The sequence below is a fragment of the Notamacropus eugenii genome, chromosome 5 (assembly GCF_028372415.1).
Source record: "Notamacropus eugenii isolate mMacEug1 chromosome 5, mMacEug1.pri_v2, whole genome shotgun sequence".
Taxonomy (NCBI): Eukaryota; Metazoa; Chordata; class Mammalia; order Diprotodontia; family Macropodidae; genus Notamacropus; species Notamacropus eugenii.
The window spans coordinates 5861365-5876486 of NC_092876.1; the positions used below are offsets into that span (position 1 = coordinate 5861365).

Below are 15122 nucleotides of genomic sequence, written 5' to 3' on the forward strand. Positions count from 1 at the left end.
TCTCCTTCACTGTGACCACTCCAGAAAAAGGTGTATCCAGCTCCAATGTCAGTAAGCTGGCCTTCATTTGCCAACCTTTTTTCACTCAGGGCTCCTATTTGGATGTGATACCTGTTGAGTTCTCTTGCAATAAGAGGAATTCTTCTTTCAGGTCTCCTGGATTTTGTGTTGTCTATTAGTGTGCAATGGTGAGTGGAATCATCTTTGCAGATGTTTTTGGACATTTTTTTTGTGTTTCAACCACATAGTGAGATTCCCTGCCTGCTATGACAATCAGGCCAGAGTTGGGTAAGCAGGCAATGTTTAGGGCACCTTCTCTAGCCCCCTTCCTAACACCAGGAGATGAGCAGGGTGATCCTTAAAAGGCTGCTCAGCCAGCAAGGGGGCTGCCAAGTCCCACTGCTGCTTCCAGTAAACAACCACCTATGGCTTGGACCACCTGAGCGCAGGGTTGTGACTACAGCTCTCTGTATATCCACACTGGCTGCTTCATCACTTGCCTATAGCCATAGGACTTTGAGGCATAATGGTGAAATGGTGTGGGTGATGCATTTTGATTCATGTGTAATTTGAATTTAAGTCAGGCAGAGTTGCACGAAGTCTTCAGCCTCACTCTCCTCCAGAGCCATCATAGTCCAGTAGGAGGACAGAGTCAAGATAGCTGGTGATGGCTCAGGATGCAGTGGATGACCTTGGCATCTTCTGTGTCTAACCAAGCTCTAAGCACTCCATATCACTTGCTTCATCTGCCTTTGTGGCCACTGTAACAAATTGTTCCACCCACTCCACCAGATGAAGTCTTCACATGCTTGAGGTAGACACCCCTATAACTCACCAATGGATTTGAGACCCCTTGGTTTCCCTCAGCCTGGTTTGACCCGTCTGCCGAAATGGTTTACCAGGGTGTGGCTGCTGCACAGGCTGCAGCTTCTGGGACCCACAGGTGAGAGTTAGGGGGAACAGGTGGACACCAAAGGTGGAAGAGTCCTGAAAAGGGCTTGGGAGCCATCACACCAAAGGTACTGGTACTGATACTGGTCCTTCCTGAAAACACCTTACAAACCAAGATGTAGGTCTTTGGCAAGAGGATGTGTGGGATGGATGGGGACAATGGTTTCAGCTGAGGATCCTTTGGTTGTGTTGGAGCCTGATGTTCTAGTTGCAACTCTCCCTGCCTATCTACCCCTTGCCACACTAGTGAACCCCATATGACCCTTAAGGTGGGTTATTGTTCCACTACTGGACCCTGAAATGGAGGTGAGGTCTTGGGAAAGCTTTTCACTGGCCAGCCTGTCTCCCAGAATTGTTTCTGTTGGCTCTTTGGTCTGTGAGCATTCCTTTCTCCTTCTGCCTGAGTCCCCCAGTAATCTATGAGGTCACTATTTTCTCTGTGAGCTCATAGATATGATGTCCTGCTCCCTGGATGCATTTCTGGTTTGCAACCCCCTGAGGACCCACTCTCCCTGTACCCTATGTTTTTTGAGAATGTCCAAGGGAGACAAATGGATAGATAGTCCAGAAATATCATTAGACATCCCAGATTCTCTGGGGGAAACTTGGTCCTCAGATGTGGGATTATTAAAATCTGCTATTCCCTTTCCCATCAAGGTTAAGAGAGGGCCCTAGTCATGCACTCCTCTGTATTCTTTGTGAGGGGAGGCCACTGAAGGTTTTACACATTACTGACTCTTTGAAGGATCAAGGCATCATCATTCTGCATAGATTTCCTGGTAACTGTTTTTTCTTCTGTATGAAGAGACCCAAATTGGACTTGGTAAGCCCATTTACTTTTTGTTTTGTGCCTGCTATTAATACTTATATAATTCCCAGACCCCAGTCATCACAGATTCTATGACCATCATCTTCTCACTTCCTTGTGAGGTGACCTAGGTTACTGTGATAGATCTTTGCTCCACCTTCTTTGGTATTCCCATTCACCCAGACATTAAATACTTCTTTGTGTTCTCCTGTAAGAATACATTGTGGGAGTGGACCCATTGGCCTCAAGAGTACACAGAAAGTCCTTTCCTGTGTTCTGCTTTTGTAACAATACTTCACTTCCATCACTTTCAGGGGTTCATCTCCTGTGCAGTACATTAATGATCTTCTGCTAGCTGTAGGCAGTCTTGAGATCTGCCAAGCTGACAGTCACCATGTTCTTCTTCAGCTTCATCTGAGAGGCTGCAAGCTTTCCACATCAAAGAGCCAATGCTGCCTCCCCCAAGGTGAGTGCCTTGGTTTCTATTTTGTCTGCTGGCCCTCATTGTCTCTCCTGAATTGCATACAGGCCCTTCAATACTTCTTGAAAATGACATCCAACAATTGTGTGCTGTGCTAGGAACAGCTGCATACTGCTTCCAGTGGATCCTATCTAACAGTGAGATCACTAACCGCTGGCTATTTTTTTTAACCAGAGACACTTTCTGAACCATTAATTCTAGAATCTAAACACCATAATTTTAATTGTGGCAAATAGAACTAAGCAGAGTAGTGAGGAGGGATAGGGTAAATAAGGATGAGTATAAAAAGGAATACTAGGAAGAAGGAAAGAACACAAGTAGTTGTAGCTTAGAATATCAATGGAATGAATTTATGCAAGACATGGAAATGGAGAGAATAGTAAAAATTTTAACTGAACAGCATGTCACTTCCAAGAAACCTTATTAAAAGGAAAGAAACACACTAAAACAAAGAGCAGGAGTAGAATTTAGTATGTAAAAAAAAAGCAGGGATAATAACGATGATCTCAGACAAAGTTAAAGTTAAAATGGATTTAACGAAAAGTGAAAAATAGAGAACCTGCACTGTGTTTCAGCAATGTTATTCAATGTTGTCTCACATTGCATGCTGGGCCATCTCCAGTCATCCTGATGGCTCCAGAGGAGAATCGAGGCTGGCGACATTGTACAGCACTCCCTGACTCAAAACAAAGTCAACTGCAAGTCATGTCATCATTTCTCTGGTGGTATGGTCTTCTTCAGCAACAAAAGAGAAACACAACAGACCATTTACAGTACCGAGACAGTACAAAATACTTGAGCTTATACCTGCCAGAGCAGACATATATGAACATAAACATAAAAATACTTTTTATAAAAATGAACTCCTGTCTAAATAGCTGACGTAAAATTTATTGTTCATGTGTAGGTAAAGCCAAGGTAATTTTTAAATGACAATTTTACCTAACTAATCATTTATTCAATGTCATCCCAATTAAATTACTAAAAAAATTATTTTACTGAGTTAGAAGAAATAACAACAAAGTAAATTTGGAAGAACAAATAGTCAAGACCTTTAAAAAAAAATCAGGAGGAAAAGATGTACAGGAAGTAGATTCAGCAGTATCAGACCTTAAACTATCTTCCAAGGTGGGAGCATTGTTGAAGTATAAAATGGATAAGTTTGATTATGTTAAATTAAAATTTTCCTATATCCATAAAATCTATGCAGCCAAAAACAGAAGGAATGCAGGAAATTTGGGGGAAACCTTTCACTGACAATCTGTCAGATAGGATATGATTGGGTTGGAACATTGCTGTGGTATAGGAAATGATGTGATGGTTGACTCAAAAGAACATAGGAGGATTTGGACTTATGAAAGAAGACACTATCTAGAGAAACAGATGATAGGAAAGCAGCATAGTATCTTACATGCATGACTATATGTTTGTTTATAGATACATTTGTGTGTGTTGGTGTATCTCCATACTTAATTGCAACCTTTTTTAGTGAGGGGGGAGGGAAGAAAACACTAAAGTAAAAAGCACACAGCCGAGAAAAAAGGAAAACCACTAAGAAAGCAAAGAAAAGCTGAATAACTTTGAAAACAACATGTCGTATTTGTTACATAGGTTTTCTTTCAATGGAAATCTGTTGTTTTATATTGAATCCTCAATTATGGCCTGCTGTGTATATGGAAATGTTTTCCTTTTATTATTTTCTATTTTAGTTCAAAACTTAAAAAAAATTTACCAAAAAAGTGAATCTCTATGCTTCGTCATTTGGCACGTGCATGTCCTCTTCTGTCATTAATTCATTTAATATGGTACCTTTTAACAAAATAGACTGTGACTTATTACCTCTTTTTGTTGTTGTTGTTCAGTTGGTTCAGTGATGTCTCACTCTTCCTGACCTTATTTGGGGCTTTCTTGGCAAAGATCCTGGAGTGGTCTCCAATTCCTTCTCCAGTTCATTTCACAGATGAGGAATTGAAGCAAACAGGGTTAAGTGACTTGACCAGGGCACATAACTAGTAGTGTCTGAGGATAGATTTGAACTCAGGAAGAGGAGTCTTTCTGACTTCAGGTCCAGGACTCTACCCATTGTGCCCCCAATCTGGCTCCTTTAGTTTGGGGTATTTTCCTTTGTCTTTGTCTGAGACCAAGATTGCTACCCATGCACTTTTTCCTTTAGGTAAAGCATTATAAATTCTGCTCAAGCTTCCTATTTGAAGTCTGCATGTCTTTCTGTTTGATGTACCTCTCTTAGAAACAACATATTTTTGGATTCTAGTTTGTAATCTATCCTGCTATCCCTTTCTATTTTCTCACTGATTTCATCACTATCACCATTACAATTCCTAACTGTGTAGTTCCCTCCATCTTATCCTCTTCTATTTATCCTTCACTTGTATACCCTATTCCCTATTCAAAAGTCTGCTTTGCTTCTGATCATTATCCTTAACCTCTCTGAATATACTCTTTCCCTTACCCCCACCCTTTCTCTTAATTCTTCCCCCTCCTACTTACCTGTGTGTATATATACTTATATATTGATACACATTTCCCATCTTGAACTAGTTCAGTTTTCCTTCCATCATAAACTCTTTCTTGAACATTTTTTTTACATGTTTAAGTTTCCCAATTTTTCCTCTCCTTTCCCTCTTGGTCACTCTTCCATTCTTTTAAGATCAGCCCAACACAACAGACTCATAACCATGCCCTCTGTCTGGGTAATCTCCTTCTAAACGTCCTAGTGATCATAAGGTTCTTAGATTTCCCCATACAGGAATGTAAACAGTTGAACCTTTTCCAGTCTCACTCATGTTCATCTTTTTTTGATTCTCTAGAATTTTGTGTTTGAATGTCAAATTTTCTATTCAGCTAGAAACTCTTTAGCACTGTTTAACAATCCTCTGTTTCATTAAATACACATTGTTCACCTATAGAATTGATTATTCTTAATTAAATTATTATTTCCTTCACCTTCTGGAATATCATATTCCAAATTCTCCAGTCCTAATAAATAATGTCTACAAAATTTTGTTGATCTTGATTTTAGCTCCATGTATAGGAATTTTTTTGTGGCTAATTACAATAGTTTCTTCTTGACCTACAAGTTCTGGATTTTGTTTAAAATATTCCTGGAATTTCTCATTTTGAGATTCCTTTCAGGAGATTACCAGTAGGTTCTTTCAATTTCTGGTTGGCCCCCTACTTACGATACAGCAGATTTCCTTTGTACTTTGTTGATATCTGACATATAGGCTCTTTTGTTTTTTATCATGTCTTTTAGGGAGTCTAATAATTCTTGAATTCTCCTTGATTTCTTCTCAAGGCCACTTATTTTGCCTCTAACATATTTCATATATTCTTCCCTTTTTAATTTTTATTTTGTGTTATTTTATCAAGATTGCTTATGGTGTTATTACCTTCCACTTAACCTCTTCTAATTTTGCAGGGGTTGTCTTCTTCAGTGATTAAGATACCAACACCAGCTGATCAATTCTGAATTTTCATGGCATTTTTTTCAGTCTTTTTTATGCATCTTTTACTAAGATGTTTTTGATTCTGTCATAATTTTTTCAATTGTTTTTATTTATTTCCCCAGCTTTCTTCAAACATTCATGTTTGAGTTTTAAAACCTCCTTTTGATTTTTATTATTTCTTTGTTGAGCTCTCCAGGAATTCTTATTGGGCTGGTGTCTAATTTGGCTTTCTCTTGGAGGCTTTCCTTATAGTCACTGGGACCCATCTCCTCATTTTATTTTTTATTTCTTTATTTTCACCGTTCCACAATCACTACCATACACCCTAGATTTTTTCTTTTCCTCCCTCCACCTCCCTCCCCCAGATGGCATACAATTTTATGTAAGTTCTACACGTACAATCCTATTAAATACATTTTCACCCTCGTCACGTTCTATAAAAGAATTAAAATGAATGGGAGAAATCATATAACAAACCAAAATGTAATACAAAAGGGAATGGTCTGCTGCAATCTGCAATGGAATTCTATAGTTCTTTCTCTGGATGTGGAAGGCATTTTACCTTAAAAGACCATTGGGAATTTCTTAAGTCCTTGCATTGCAATGGATTTCTAAGTCTACCAGAAAAAGTCGTTGCACACTGTGGTTGTTGTTGTGTACAAAGTTCTGAGTTCTGCACCTTTTGCTCAGCATCAGATCATATAATTCTTTCCAGGTGTCTCTGAAGTCTTCCTCTTCATCATTTCTTATAGCACAGTAGTATTCCATTACATTCATACACCATAATTTATTTAGCCATTCCCCAATTGATGGGCATCCCTTTGATTTACAGTTTTTGACCCTCACAAAGAGAGCTGCTATGTTTTTGTACATGTGGGAGCTTTTTCCATTTTTATGATCTCTTTGGGATACAGTCCCAGAAACAATATTGCTTGGTCAAAGAGTAAGCATATTTTTGTAGCCCTTTGGGTATAGTTCCAAATTGCTCTTCAGAATGGTTGGATCAGCTCACAGCTTCATCAGCAATGAATTAGAGTTCCAACTCTCCCACATCTTCTCTAACATTTATCATCTTCCTGTTGTTTCACGTTAGCCAATCTGATAGGTGTGATGTGATACCTCAGAGTTGTTTTTATTTGCATCTCTCTAATCAGTAATGATTTAGAGCATTTTTTCATGTGACTGTAGATAGCTTTAATTTCTTCCTCTAATACTACCTGTTCATATCTTTGACCAACTATCAATTGGGGAATGACTTGATTTCTTGTAAATTTGACTCAGTTCTCTATATATTTTAGAAATGAGACCTTTATCTCAGACACTAGTTGCAACAATTCTTTCCCAGTTTTCTAATTTCATCCTAATCTTGGCTGTATTGGGTTTGTTTGTGCAAAACCTTTTCAATTTAATGTAATCAAAAGTATCCATTTTGCATTTCCTAATATTTTCTATCTCCTGTTTGGTCACCAATTCCTCCATTCTTCATAAATCTGAAGATAATCTATTCCTTGCTCCCCTAATTTGTTCATAGTATCACCTATGCGTTCATGTACCCTAAATCATGTACCAATTTGGACTTTATTTGGCTATACAGTGTCAGACATTGGTCTATGCCCAGTTTCCTCCACACTATTTTACAGTTTTCCCAGCACTTTTTGTCAAACAATGAGTTGTTATTCCAGAAGCTGGGGACTTTGGGATTATCAAACAGTAGATTGCTATAATCATTGATTACTGTGTCTGTTGTACTTAACCTCCTCTACCGATCTACTCCTCTGTTTCTTAGCTAGCGTCAAGTAGTTTTGATGATTGCTACTTTATGATACAATTTAAAATCTGATATGACTAGGCCAATTTCCTCAGCATGTCTTTTCATTAATTCCCTTTTCTGGACATTCCAGTACTGTTGTTCTTCCAAATCAATTTTGATATGATTTTTTTCTAGCTCTATAAATAAATTTTGGTAGTTTGATTGGTACAGCACTGAGTAAGTAAATTAATTTCAGTAGAATTTTCATTTTTCTTTATATTAACTCAGCCTACTCATGAGCAAATGATGTTTTTCCAGTTATTTAGATCTGATTTTATTTGTGGGAGAAGTGTTTTGTAATTATGTATCAGGGTTTGTTTTGGTAGGTAGACTCCCAAATATTTTATCATGTCTATGGTAATCTTCAATGGAATTTCTCTTTCTATCTCATGCTGTGGGGCTTTATGAGTAATATCTAGAAATGCCAATGATTTCTGTGGCTTTATTTTGTATCCTACAACTTTGCTAAAGTTCTTTATTATTTCAAGGAATTTTTTACTTGATTCCCTAAGTATATCACCATATCATCTGCAAAGAATGAAAGCTTCATATTTTCTTTGCCTATTCTAATTGCTTCAATTTCCTTTTCTTCTCTTATTGCTAATGTTAACATTTCTAGTACCACATTAAATAACAGTGGTGATAATGGATATCCTTGTTATTGAAAATACATCTAGCTTATCCTCTTTACAGATAATGCTCGCTGATGGTTTGAAGTAGATACTCGTTATCTTTTTAAGCAAGGCTCCATTTATTTGTTTGCTCTCTAGTATTTTTAATCAGAATACATGTTGTATTTTGTCCAAAGCTTTTTCTGTATCCATTGAAATAACTATGTGGTTTCTGCTAGTTTTGTTGTTGATATGATCAATTATGCTAATAATTTTCTTAATACTGAACCAGTCCTGTATTCCTGGTATAATCTTAAATGATCACAATGTATGATGCTCATGATGAAGGACTGTACTCTTTTTGTTAATATTTTCTTTTTCTAACATGGAGTTATTTAAGCATTTTACTTCCTCTTCTCTTACTCTGAGGACTATATATTTTTGTGAATATTCATCCATTTCATTTAGATTGTCAGATATATGGGCATACAATTCGGCAAAATAATTCTTCATTATTATTTTAATGGCTTCTTCATTGGTGGGGAATTCAGTCTTCATTTTTGATGCTGGCTGTTTGCGTTTTTTCTTTCTTTTTTAAATCAAATTAACCAAAGTTTATTAATTTTATTGGTTTTTGCATAAAGTCAGCTCTTAGTTTTATTTAATTCAATAATTTTCTTTATTTCAATTTTATTAATGTCTCCTTTGGTTCTTAGAATTTCTAACTTGGTATTTAATTGAGGGTTTTTAACTAGTTCTTTTTGTAGTTTTTCAGTTGTATGCCCAATTCCATCATCTTCTCTTTCTCTATTTTATTCATGTAAGCAATCAAAGATATTAAACCTTCCCTCAGAAGCACTTCTGCTGCATCCCATAAATTTTGGCATGTTGTGTCATTACTGATATTCTCTCAAACAAAGTTATTGATTGTTTCTATGATTTGCTTTTTGATCCACTCATTCTTAGTCTCCAATTCATTTTTGATCTATCTTTCCATGGCTCATTATTACATTTATTTTTATTGCATCATGATCCGTAAAGGATACATTTGATATTTCTGCCTTTCTGCATTGGACTGGAGGTTCTTATACCCTAGAATGTGACCAGTTTTTGAGTATGTGTCATGTACCAAGAAAAAGGTATATTCCTTTCTGGCCCCATTCAGTGTTCTCCAGAGTTATACCATATCTACCTTTTCTAAAATTCTATTAAGTTCCTTAACTTCTTTCTTATTTATTTTGAGGTTAACTATATCAAGCTCAGACAGGGGTAGGCTGAAGTCCCCAACTATTATAGTTTTGCTGTGTATTTCTTTCTGTGACTCCCTTAACCTCTCCTCTAGGAATTTGGATGCTATATCACTCTATAAATATGTGTTTAGCAATGAGATTACTTCATTGTCTATGGTGCCTTTTAGCAGGATATAGTTTCCTTCCTGGTATCTTTTCATTAGATCCATTTATTGCTTTTGCTTTGTCTGAGATTAGGCATGCTACCCCTACATTTGTTTTACATCAGGTGAACCATAATATTTACTGCTCCACCCTTTTATTTTTACCCTGTATGTATCCCCCTGTTTCAAATGTGTTTCTTGAAAACAACATATCATAGGATTTTGTTTTTTAATCCATTTGACTAATCACTTCTGTTTTATGGGAGAATTCATCCCATTCTCATTCACAGTTATGGTTACTATCTGTGTCTTTCTCTCCATCTCATTCCGCCCCCCGCCCCATTTATATTTTTATTTCTCCTTTTCCCTCCTCAAAAGAATTTTACTTTTGCCCACTGTCTCCCTCAATCTTCCTTCCCTTCTATCAGCTCCCTTCCCTTTTCTTTTGCTTTTCCCTTACTATTTCTTCCCTCCCTTCTAGCCACCACCACCCTTTCCTTTCCCCTTTCCCCTCCTACTGCCTGTAAGGCAAGTTCCATTTCTGTACTTAACTCTTATGTTATTCCCTCCTGGAATCGAAACTGGTGGGAGTGAAGTTCAAACTAGGCTCATCTCCCACTTCTTTCCCTCACCTGTATTGTTGTGCTTGTTCATGTGATGTAATTTACCCTTTTCTGACTCTTCCTTTCTCCTCCCATTACAATCCTTTTGCAGCCCTTAATTAGGTTTTTTATCATCACATCATTTAATTTATTCCCACAATCACTGTCTATGTATATCCCTCTTACATATCATACTAAAGATGCTGTTCTCAAGATTTACAAGTGTCATCCTCCCATGCAGGGATGTAAAAAGTTTACCCTTATTGAATAACATGTTTTCCCCCCTTTTACCTTTTTATGCCTCTCTTGAGTCTTAAACATGAAGATCAAATTTTCCACTGGGTTCTGGTCTTTTTGGCAGGAACCCATGGAAGTCCTTTATTTCCTTGACTGTCAATCTCCTTCCCTGAAAAAGAAAAAAAAAGAAAAAGAAAAATAATGCTCAGTTTTGCTGTATTGTTGATCCTTGGTTTTATTCCAAGCTCCTTTGCCTTATGGAATATCATATTCTAAGCCCTCTGAGTTTTTAATGTAGAAGCTGCAAGTTTCTGTGCGATCCAGACTGTAGTTGAATTGTTTCATGCTGGATGCTTGCAGTATTTTCTCCCTGACCTGATAGTTCTGGAATTTGGCTACAATATTTCTTGTTATTTTCCATTTGGGATCTCTTTCAGAAGGTGATCAGTGGATTCTTTTGATGACTATTTTACCCTCTGAATCTACAAATTCAGTGCAGTTTTCTTTGATGATTTCTTAGAAGATACTATCCACACTCTTTTTCTCATCATGGCTCTCTGGTAGACCAATAATCCTTAAAGTGTGGCTCCTGGATATATGTTTCCAGGTCACTAGTTTTTCCAATGAGATGTTTTAGATTTTCTTCTCTTTTTTCATTCTTTTGATTTTGTTTGACTGATTCTTGATGCCTCATAGAGTCATTATGTTCTGCCTGCTGAATTCTAATTTTTAATGAATTGTTCTCTTCAAGTAGCTTTGGTACCTCCTTCTGGACAATTTTGCTTTTTCAGCAGTTATTTTCTTCAGTGATTCTTTTTTCCATTTTGTCTACTGTATTTTTAAAATAATTCATTATTTTTTTCTACCTGTCTGATTTGACTTTTTAAATCCTTCTTGAGCTGCTCCAAGAATGCTTATTGGGCCTGAGTCTAATTCACATTCCCTTTTGAAGTTTCAGATGTGGGCATAGTGTCAATGCTGTCCTCTTCTGAATTTATATTTTCATCACCTCTGCCCCATAGTAAGAATCTATGGTCTTTACTTTTCTAATTTACTTTTTCCTCATTGCGATTGCCTTTCTCCTGGCTTTTCAAGTGGATCTCTGCTTCTGGGGCACAGAGTGCTCTGTACCATGCTTCTTTTGCTGGGGATTAGGGGCTTGGTTACTGGCTTTGTGTGCTGAGACCTCTGGTTCTGGCAGCTGAAAGCTATATGTCATTTACCTGTTGCTGAGCTGGAGCTGCCTGCTGTGTGCTGAGGTCAGGTGAGGTCCTTCTGCGTTTCACCAGGATTACTCTCAAGCTCATGGTGTGAGGTGTGCGAGAGGGGTAGTCAGGCTGCTGGAGGTCTACCCCTCTCCTTGGGCTATGCTAAAACACTGTTAGATTCAGATGCTGATGTGTGCAGATTGCTCTGGCTCTGTGAAGGCGTGCCTAGGGTTCTGATGTTGGCACTTGCCTTCCATTACCCTGGGACTCTGGATTTTCCACTGGTCTGCTATGGAGTGGGATGGTGCTGGCTTTGTGGCACACTTCCTGTCATATAGTGGTCCCCTTCAGCTACAGCAAGAGAGACCTTTCCCATTAATCACAGTAGACTCCTGAGTTAAAAGACTGCCATGCCCTATTTCTATTCTGCTCCCATTATTCCAGAATTTGTCCCAAAGATTTAATTCTAACAATTATAATTGATCAACTGAAGTTCCTTGAGACAGTTTCAGAAACACTTCCTATAAATTTTCATTCTAAAAAATTAAGTTGAGTTCATAAACTGCACTCCATTGAAATAAAAAAAAAAAATCAGTTATCTGTCATTAAAAACTTCACGAAGAATTTGGAGAGTTATCAAGTGACACTGGTTTAAAACTTGAGTTTCCTAAAAAATCATGAAAGGAAACATGACTTGGGATTAGGACAGAATTTCCAACTATTTCTGAAATGGCCCTAAACAAACTTTTGCAGTTTGGTACAATGGATTTATGCAAAGTGCCATTCTCAGAGCTGAAGATAATGAAGTCAAAATATCAATCAACTGTAAAAAAAATGAAGAGCTCTACATCTTGCAGTATCAAATATTTCACCAAGACTTAATTCTTTCTGTAAATAAAAAAGCACACCTATCTCATTATTATACAAATTTGCTTTGATTTTTAATAAATGGTAAAATTATATGGATACCAAAGGAGTGCTTTGAAATAAATTTCTTTATGACTTATTATCAGGAAATATTTTGCGTACCTAATGATGTCTACCTATACATCTGAAATCATATAAAAATATCAACAGCAAAAACAGGTGATTGGTGGAAAAAGTTTAATAAAACCTGCCTGTCAGCAAAATGTGCTTTCATTCATTTTCTTCATTTTGTTGCCAGTCATTTCAGTCATGTCTCTTTGTGACCCCACCTAGGGTTTTCTGGGCAAAGATGCGTGTCTTTCCAACTCATTTTACAGATGAAGAAATGAGGCAAAGAGGGTTACAGGACTTGATCAGTGTCACATCGTATCTGAGACTAGATCTATACTCAGGAAGATAAGTCTTTCTGACTTCAAGCCCAGCACTCTATCTATTGTGCCACACAATAGAGCTTTCAATTATGGGTATTTTTTGCTTTTTCTTTATTTGAGACCAGGTTGGCTACCCATACTCTTTTTCACTTTAGCTGAAGCATAATAAATTCTGCTCTAACTTAGTATTTGAAGTCTGTATGTCATTCTGTTTGAAGTGTTTCTTTTATAAACAACATAAGCACATATTGTGGGACTCTGGTTTCTAATGAATTCTTGGTATCCTATTTTCTGGGTGAGTTCCTCACCTTCACAATGATAATTGCTAATTGTGCATTTCCCTCCATTTTATTCTTGTCCACTTATCCCTCTCTCTTTTTTTTTTTTTACCTCATTCCTTCTTCAAAAGTCAGCTTTACTTCTGATCATTAACCCTAAATTCCATGAATATACACTCCTGCATAATCTGATTTCTCTTACCTTTTCCCCTCCTACTTGCCCGAGTACAGATATTTACAGGAATATAGAGATACAGTTTTAGGTATATACTTTCTACCCTGAACCACCAGTTTTCCTTCCATTGTGCAGTCTTCCTTGAACATTTCTTTTACATGATTTAATTTGCCCAATTTTTCCTTTCTCTTCCCCGCTCTCAGTGCATCCTCTCTTCTCACTTTTCCCTTCCTTTTTTGAGATCATCCCAACACAATGGACACTAAGTAATCTCTTTTTAAATGCCCTAATGATCATAAAGTTCTTAGGTGTCCCCATAGAGTAATGTAAACACTTTCACCGTTGCAAGTGCCTTATGATGTCTTACTCATGATTATCTTTTCCTGCTTCTCTTGATTTTTATTTCAATGTCAAATTTCCTATTCAGTTCTAGACTCTTTAGGAGTGCTTCGAAGTCCTTGGTTTCATTAACTATCCATTCTCACCCACAGAACTGTCCTGAGTTTCACTAAATTGATTATTCTTAATTTTAATCCTACTTCCTTTGCCTTCTGGAATATTACATTTCAAACTCTCCAAACCTTAAAATTAGTGTCTGCTAAATCTTAGCTATTCTGATTGTGTCTCCATGGTATTTTAAGGAGTTTTCTGGCTAGTTATAATGCTTTCTTCTTGACCTACAAGTGCTGGATTCTGTTTAAAATATTTTTTTTTAGAGTAAAAAAAAAAACAACAAAGTTTATTAAAGATTCTCCATACTGGATTGACTCTTTTATTTAAATTTTTGTTTTTCATTTTTAACACAGTTTATAACAGATAAAACAATTCTAACTTTTCATTAGGTGATACTTCTTTTTTAAAGCATTTAGAAAATGGACCACAAAAGAATTTTTTTTAAAGCATTAACCGAGACACAAATAATATTTATGTTGCCAACTTCTCAAGCTCTTGACCTGTCTCCACAGTATTACTAAGAATTAAAGGACCTTGACTTATTGTTGTTTAAGTCCTCTGCCTAACAGCTCAATTTTAGACTTAACCTCGGATGTTCCCCTACTCATAATCTATAATTGAACAGATCTGGTATTAAGCTTGCAAACCTTTTGACTACAGGAAATTGCCACCAAGAGTAGGGACATTGCAGGGATACAATATCTCCCCAACTTCATGTCAATTCCAGACAGGATTAGATTGTCCACTTGCATTCAGTCGGGCTTCAAGTCTGCCACATGTCAGTGGGGAAATTGAATAAGGAGAATCCTACCTCAGTCCAGGCTGAACAGTTGCTCTCTCACCCTTCCCATGAGATCACCTTTTGCAGTTCATACCAGCATCTCACCAGCTTACTGGCATCATGGATTGGAGGCTCAGACCACCTTTCTTGCTATCCATACAGTCACTTAATAGCCACATAGCATCTAAAAATGGCAAGTTCCAATTACCAGATGTATGCACAAACTCTCCATCTACCCAAATACTGAAAAAAGATTCAAGAGCTAACGATATTTCCTTTGCATGTAGTAATGTAAATAGTTCAGCTTTAGAGAGTCTTTTATGGTTTTTCTTTCCTGTTTACCTTTTCATGCTTCCCTTGATTTCTGTCTTGGGAAATCAAATGTTTCTATACGGATCTGGCCTTTTCCTCAACATGAATGACTGAAAGTCATCTATATCACTGAATGAGCATTTATTCCCTTGAAGTATTATACTCAGATTTGCTGGGTAGGTGATTCTTGCTTTCAATCCCAGTTCCTTTGACCTCTGAAATATCCCATTGCAAGCCCTTCGATCCCTGAATGTTGA

The 15122-nt window shown here is 37.1% G+C and overlaps 1 long non-coding RNA gene across 1 annotated transcript in view; it reads left to right on the forward strand.

The window, feature by feature from the left end:
• Positions 1–1436: 1436 nt before the first annotated feature.
• The window catches only part of LOC140508237 (uncharacterized), a 41324-nt gene continuing 27638 nt past the window's right edge, over positions 1437–15122 (forward strand). The window contains exons 1-2 of the long non-coding RNA XR_011968352.1: positions 1437–1774; positions 2074–2225. This is a non-coding gene — a long non-coding RNA (uncharacterized lncRNA). The remainder of the gene's footprint in view (positions 1775–2073; positions 2226–15122) is intronic.